The 7,364-nt window shown below is 45.2% G+C and overlaps 1 long non-coding RNA gene across 1 annotated transcript; it reads right to left on the bottom strand.

Annotated features, from left to right (window-relative positions):
* Positions 1-5,080: 5,080 nt before the first annotated feature.
* LOC109312174 lies at positions 5,081-7,197 on the bottom strand. Its single transcript, XR_002101710.1, has 3 exons — positions 6,546-7,197; positions 5,381-5,844; positions 5,081-5,239 (listed from the first exon to the last, which is right to left on the bottom strand). It is a non-coding gene; the product is annotated as an uncharacterized LOC109312174 (long non-coding RNA).
* Positions 7,198-7,364: the final 167 nt, after the last annotated feature.

Below are 7,364 nucleotides of genomic sequence, written 5' to 3'. Positions count from 1 at the left end.
GGACTGAGTTGTATACAATTCAAGGTTAGCTTTTCTCTCGTATGGGAGACTCAAGTGATTTGAAATGAGGCACAGACAAGGGTGTGTGCATGCAGTACTGTTAATACAGAGGGATAGACTACAATTACAGAGTTTGCTGTGTTAGCTTCTGACCTGTTGCCATCGGCATCCGAAATCAAAGACTTTGATCTTTGACAGTGTCCACACTTCAAACAGGAGGCTGAAAAATTGAAAGAGGTTCAGGAAAGAGTTATACATGTACTTGAAAGTTTTGACAAGACATCAAAAGAAACTCTATCTAGTGTGTTTATCAATGAGAAGTGTAGGTGACTATTTTATGAATCTCTATGGAGAAGACATGTCCAATGATAGATGGCTCTTACATGAAGCAGGAAAAGCACACCGAGTTCCAGCAACTTGGAGCAAAAGCTAGACCCATTAATATGTAGCAAGCAGAAGCAAATTTTTAAGAATGAAGGGAGCAAACCACTTGTGGCACCTGCTGGCCTCCATAGTAGAGTGCCCCTCACTTCAGATCTGTAAATCAAAACTGGACAAACTTTTAAAAGAAGTGGTGCAGCTCATGTAGGAGTTATGCAGGGGGTCAGAGTGCTTCCTGGCCTTGAAATCCATGAAACTATGATATTTGAGCTCACCTACAATCTCTTTATCTACACCTCAGTGGAAATAAGACACTCACCGTCATGACATTACTGCAGCTATCATCAGAAATTAATCTTGTTTGATAAGGGGAAGAGGCTTAACAATGTCATCTCAACCACCTCCTCTTCAAGAAATAATACTAGAAGTCCACAGTGTGCCAGTCTATCGTTCAATGTATGTGTGCGAGTCAACACAGGATACATCTCACTGAACAGGGAATAACTTTGAGCTGCATGGTCTCAGATGAGGAACAGTCAGATTCGCTGGTGGTAAATTGAGTTGTATGCTGGTATCTGGATCAAGGATCAATAATTGGACCCAGTGGATAACCCTGAAACCATCCTTGATGTAACAAGGACACAGCAGGGAAGACACTTTCTTCCACAAAATAATACATTATTTTGCTTTGATTCACATCTTTTCACGAAGACCTGGATTGGATTTCCCTTGTGGTGCAAGGGTAAAAGTAAGTGAAATGGGCCCAGAATGGCATAGTCAAATACAAGACCAATAGCCTGAAGTTGAAGGAGTTGGAGGGAACCTTTCAGGATCAAAACGAGGAAACAATTTACCCCTGCCAAATATTACGTAAGGACACTCTCATTGGCTTCTGTGGGCTTTGAGTACCCGGCAACTCTGAAAAAAACCCAAAAACCCAGATGGAAGAGCTCAGAAAGCTTTCAACCTGGTAACTAAATAAATGTAACTCAAAAGGAGCAGCTTTGTGCAGTGAGAAAAAAATACTCTGGTTCTCAGAGGCCATCTCCTTGTGGGTATGTCTTCAATGCACTCCTTTGAAGTTACTACACTATGAAACATGCAGACTCAGGTACCCTTCTTGCTCATTTGCAGCATGAAGGCATCTGGAAGCTCATCCTATGGCTCTCAGCAGCTCAGGGACCTGAGTGGCTCCAGGAATTGTTGCCTGTTGAATTGTTGGAGAGCTTGTCTGTCCTTTTTGAGAGCATGAGGCGAGCTGGCGATGACACCAGAGAGGCAGAAGCACTAGCCTAGGGTCACACTACAGGGAGGCTCTGTTGGCCCTCGCGGGTTAGACGTTGGATTTATATAGGCTAGTTTAGAGACGGATCCTGCCTCAGGCAGCGGGGTAGTCTGGATGACCTCTGGAGTCCCTTCCAGCCCAACTTTTCTATTCTGTGACATTTTGTGCTTTCTCAATAGCATACCTGGATACCTTATGCCATTACAAAGTTATTCCTTTTCAGGTGAGAGTTATCTCCTAACACATACTAATGATTGGCAACTATTGCAAGTGAACATGCAGAAAGCTGGGTAGATATGCACAGTATAAACTAAATATATAAGATTTAAATGGAGCACAAGCTTCCATGAATGTGTGACAAGGCTCTCGTGTTGTGCCTTGCATCTTGTGTTTGCTTCTCTACCTGCCATATCTGCTCAAGGCCAATGGGCTCTTATAGGCTCCCCTGCCATCTTGTGGCAACATGCTGCAGTAATGCCTAGTATAGGAGTGACCTGGGGAAAGCTGTGGGTCTGTCTACTCCTGACACAAGTACAACTCGCATCAACATTAAAAAAAAAACAAAAAAAAAAAAACTACACTTGCATTAAGAGCACACACGAACTGCAGACGCTTCCTCAGCCCAATGAAGGGTTTTTATACCCGAAAGCTTGCAAAGAAGAATTTTTCCAACTATTTGGGTTGGTCGAATAAAAAAAAAAACATTTACCCAAAGAACCTTGTCTACTTGCATTAAGGTGTCATATGACCAGCCTCTTGGACAAGTTAGATGTAGTCCCATTCAAACTAAAGAAACATGAACTAGGGAAGTGGCGGTGAAAAAGGATCTCAAAATCCCAAGATTCTGTTTTTGCATCTGTATTACATTTCTGTCCAGCGCCTCCTCTCCAGTTTACCCATCTTTACACTGGTAAAACCCCAGATTTGTTCTAATGTTACCAAGAGAAAAGAAGTGACCTTTGTGCGCAGCTGTAATTCTGTCTCCGTTCAGTGTTCTACCCTGATTCTCTACGTGCTGGGCTGGTTTGGAAAAGGAAGTAAAATGCCTTGCTAGAAATCTCTCACCTGTTGTAAGACTTTGTTTTACAGCCTGTGTTTGCTGCCCTATATTACAACCCTTTCTAGCGAGTTGGGAGAGCATTCCTGTGCTATAAGACTTCATAGAAATATAGAGAAGTAGGGCTGGAAGGGACCTCCAGAGGTCACATCTAGTTCAACCCCCTGCTTGAAGCAGGATCAGCCCTGTCCAAACCATCTCATACAAATCCATAATCTAAACTCTTAGTAAAACTACCATCAACCCTGACACAACCACAAGATATAATATCCTACTATGGCACAGGTAAAGCAGGGGGACCACGGTGGCCAATGTCCTGCTGCTGCAAGATTGTTAAAATATGCTTGAGAGATCCACGGGAGAGGGCTGTGTCCCCTACTGCAGAGCAAGACAAATACCCCCACAGTCCATACCAATCTGACCCTGGGGTAAAATTCTTTCCTGAGCCCAAATCTGGCATTCGGCCTGACCCTTAACAGAGAGGTATGTCCCTCTATCCAAGAGCACGTGGACTTAAGCCCCCACAAGAACATTAACACATCCCAGTCAAAATCCCCAGCCTTGGCTGCAGCCAACACTCAATACCTTTGAGGAAGCCTTAAAAAAACCCAGACACATAGTAGCAGAAAGGGAAAATAATCCCTCCTGGCTCCATGGGGTAACCAGCAAATCCCAGAAACCTGGGAAATACCCTTTGTAGAGCACAGGAATAGTAACTCTTAGATCACCCAAACCAGTGCCTGTCCCACCTCTTCTTGACCTCTCCAAGGATGGAGAGGTCACAACTCCTCTAGGCAGTCTATTCTACTGCCTCACTGTTTTTTGTCTGCAGCGATCCATATATACCTCTTTGGAGATGATCTGTAAGGTTCCTTCCAGCCCCTAACAACTATGAAACTATGAAAAATCTGTGCATAGTAACTAAAAAGGCCAGTCTCTGGAACTGCTTCAGACTGCCATGCCAATGCGACACTGACTGCTTGCACCGCTTGTGTTAGCAGCTGAGGTATTTGCCGAGGACTCCCGTTGTGTTCTTCAGTCAAGCTGCCCGCACCCAGAGAGCAGCTGCTGCCTAGGATCTGGAACAACAAAGGAGTTGAAGAAGAGCTTGCCACAGAGGTTAGACACCAGCAAGCTATCTCACAGGCTCACTGAATTAGACAAACTGAACTGTTAAGTGTAATACAGTCTTCTTACAGGGCTATAGTTTGTAGCTGTGTTGGTCTAAGGACACAGGCAGACAAGGTTCTTTGGTTAAATCTGAACTCAGTTGGAAAAATTCTTCTGTGCAAACTTTGGGGTATAAATACCCTTTGTCAGGCTGAGGAAGCATCTGCAGTTGCTGTGTGTTCTTCCCTGCAGATGACGTGCTCTTCCCCACACCAACTGCAGATGCTTCCTCAGCCTGATGAAGGGTATTTATACCCCAAAGCTTGCAAAAAAAATTTCCAACTATCTGAGTTGGTCTAATAAAAGATATCAGATATACCCATACAATCTTCTTTGTGCATGAGATTGCCTCCCTCTAGTGGCTGGCTTTGGGCATTATAGCATTGGAGCGTTTGCAACTGTGACAGTCCGGGAAACATGATACGGACCGAAACTTGTGTCTGAAAGCTTCTCTACCACCTCTTCTAACTCTACAGTTGACTCAATAAAAGATATCACTAAAAAGGAAAATCTTGCTCCTAGCAATTATAATAGCCTGTTGCTGAGGAACAGTTAAGTGGGCCTTTTTATTAGCTCTCCAGGTAGAAATTTATGCTCTTGGTATGGGCTTGACCCTTACTGGTAAAACCAGTATCTTTCTGAATGCTCTAATTCAGTATCTAATTCAGTTTTTATCCTAGTAGAGTTGTGCCATTAAGCATGAACTATTTTTACCACTACAGCTACATTAAGGTGCAATCCTTAATGTAGGGCACCTTTATCCTACTATGGAAAGAGGAACAGTGATGTAAATGTGCTTCACTTCTGTGCCTGGAAATGAGAGAAAGGGGATTTGAATCAGGCCCAGGGATGGAAGGGATGCCATCGTAGTGGGCAAAATGAGTTGTGCTTAGGTTCTCAGCAAGAGTCCAGGCCTTCCCAGAACTAAGCATTAAAATTGCAAAGGGTGCCTTACTAGGCACCAGAAGTGGACTGTTCTGCTCCCTGAGCCAAACTCTGCTCTTCAAAAGGTCTTGCATTGTGCTCATCCCCGCAGTATCTTGGGTTAAGATACTGAACTCATCGTGTTAATAAACAAAGCGATGATTATGTATTCGACAAGAGCCCTCACACCCCCCTGGTCATTAGAACCTGTTTCTATTGGGAGGGGGATGCTTTTCAAATGAGCCAGACAAGTACCAGAAAGGATAAGTCAGAAAGCTGTGAGGTCAGTGGGACATCATTTTAATTTGCTTTGTTTGCTGAGCAAATTAAGAGGCCAGTTCTCTTCCTTGTAAAATCAATGAAGGCCTTAAATGTGCTGCCATCAGATCACTTCCATACTCCAAACTGTGCTGGGAAGGACACTGGAGGAGGTAAACATGCAGTCAAATTTTAGCACTAAATCTAATACAAATCAATACATTTACTAGAAGATGCAACTATACGAGACATTATTGTTCAAGCTCTTATTATACAACATGTAAAGTTAATTCAGCATGAGTTACCCATCTGGTGCAGCGAGTCTGCTGTTCCATCTTGTAGCATCATTTAGTCTTGAGCAAAAGGTAGGTAAATAGCTACTCTTCTAACTTGGGAGAGGTTTATTCCTGGTTTTATGCTTACTCCGCTCAGATACAAATAGCTCCACAAAAAAAAAGGCAGTAATAAAACAGGTTAAATGTTTGGAGGCTAAACAGACCAACAAGATCTGAGCGTCTGGGACATCTCGAGTCCAAGGACTGTTACATAATCTGAGGTAGGAAAGACAGTTGATGGAAAAGGTTGCCAAGAAAACTGGTAAACTTTTCAAGGCAGTGAACATATAATCTTCCCCCTTTCCTTCCCAAGGACATTTTCATTTATCTGTTTGGTTGGTGCATGGGAAATTCTACTTGCTGTTCAACTTGGAAAGTAGAGCTCATTCCTCCAGTCCAGGAGTCAAATATTTTCCATTCAAGTTGGTGTAATGCTGGAAAGAGGAGGAAGAAGGTAATTATTTGTTTTCTAGAAAGCAAATTTTGATTTTGGGGTATATTACAGATGGGGCGCTTTATTGAGCACTTTATTGTGCGTTTTATTGAGCACAATGGTACTGATGATCCTCTGGATCACGGTGTACACGTAAGAAGTCTAGTCAGGTGCCTGATGAATCTGCTTGTACAAAGTCCTGAGATCATGACACCAAGACATTCAACACATACACCTGGGCAAGGGCATGGAGGCTGCCTAAGATCTACCAGCCCCCCTTTAGACCATTGAGACCGAATCTAAAGGCCAGACTGAGGCCAGATGCTCAGTGCCTCAATGGTTGTAGCTTCTGCCAGAAAGCAATAGATAAGACCAGCTGCTGACTGCCTACTGCATCAGCAAAGGCACATCTTTGTCCCGATGATGTCCCTTAGCCTTTCTCCAACCAAGGAGTACCCACAAGGCAGTGGGGGCAAAGCCTTTTTAGTTGCTTATTTAGCACACTGTAACTTTTCATGCTGAAATTGTTAAAATGAGCATCAGGTTAGGCTGAAGTATTTTAGAAAACATCAGGCACAGTGTCTAAGCAGCAACAATATTGCTCCCAACAATACCTGCATTGCTTTGAGAATGCACTTTCAGCCTGCATATCGTTTGTGTTTGAAATACATTACTCAGGGCTGATTCGCCTCCTGTTCTTACCAGCTTTATCTTGGCGTCACTGCAGTGGAAGTCTCTCCATTTACACTGGGCTCGGTGGGAGGAGAATCAGGTTCAATTTGTCCAATTCAGCCAGGAGCCAGGACTGGCTCGTAGTGGGCATGTTCCTCCAGCCCACGTAAAGCCCAGTTGTAGCCAGCGGGCGCTGTGTGGAGCTGGTTGAAAGCCTGGAGGCCCTAAGCAGTGAGGTCTTGGAGAGAGAGGCAGCATCTTCTTTCTCTTCTATTTCCTAATGATCCTTTAATTCACTGAAATTACAATTGTGCAATTAAAAGGAAGTTTTGTAAGACTCCATCACAACAAGGGGCTCCATGCCAGGAAGGGACTGCTGTTTTCAGTAGCCCAATTCCTGCCAGGGAAGTTGCGACAGGACATTTCTCTGGCTGTCCTGATCTCACGCTGTCCAGCACGTACCCAAGCTGAGCCCCACCAGCCTGCCTGACCCCGCAGCAATTGGGATCTGCCCCCCAGCGTCTCACGGAGCGCAGCCAGCAGCACCGCTCTGCGGGAGGGCGAGGGCGGGGGGCTGGCACGAGCCCTATGCTGTGCTGAGGACTGTCAGGCTGGGCAGGGGGACCAGGCGGTGCCTCCCCAGACCCCTCGGGGCTCCTGCCAGTCCACCTGCAGGAGGGTGGGACCAGCCCCCTGGCACCCCCAGCTCCCACCCTTCTCCCCCCACCTCCTGCCCAGGGACTCTCCCTGATCCTGCTCCGCCTCTGGCACTGCTCCCCACTTCCCAGCCCATGAACCCACCTGATGCTGGCCCAGCCCCCAAGCTCCTCCCTCTTGGCTCCTCCCCCA

This window comes from Crocodylus porosus, unplaced genomic scaffold (genome assembly GCF_001723895.1).
Source record: "Crocodylus porosus isolate Cpor-Errol unplaced genomic scaffold, CroPor_comp1, whole genome shotgun sequence".
In the NCBI taxonomy this organism is placed as follows: domain Eukaryota; kingdom Metazoa; phylum Chordata; order Crocodylia; family Crocodylidae; genus Crocodylus; species Crocodylus porosus.
Note: the sequence above shows the minus strand (reverse complement) of the source record. Positions and strands in the feature narration are given on the sequence as shown.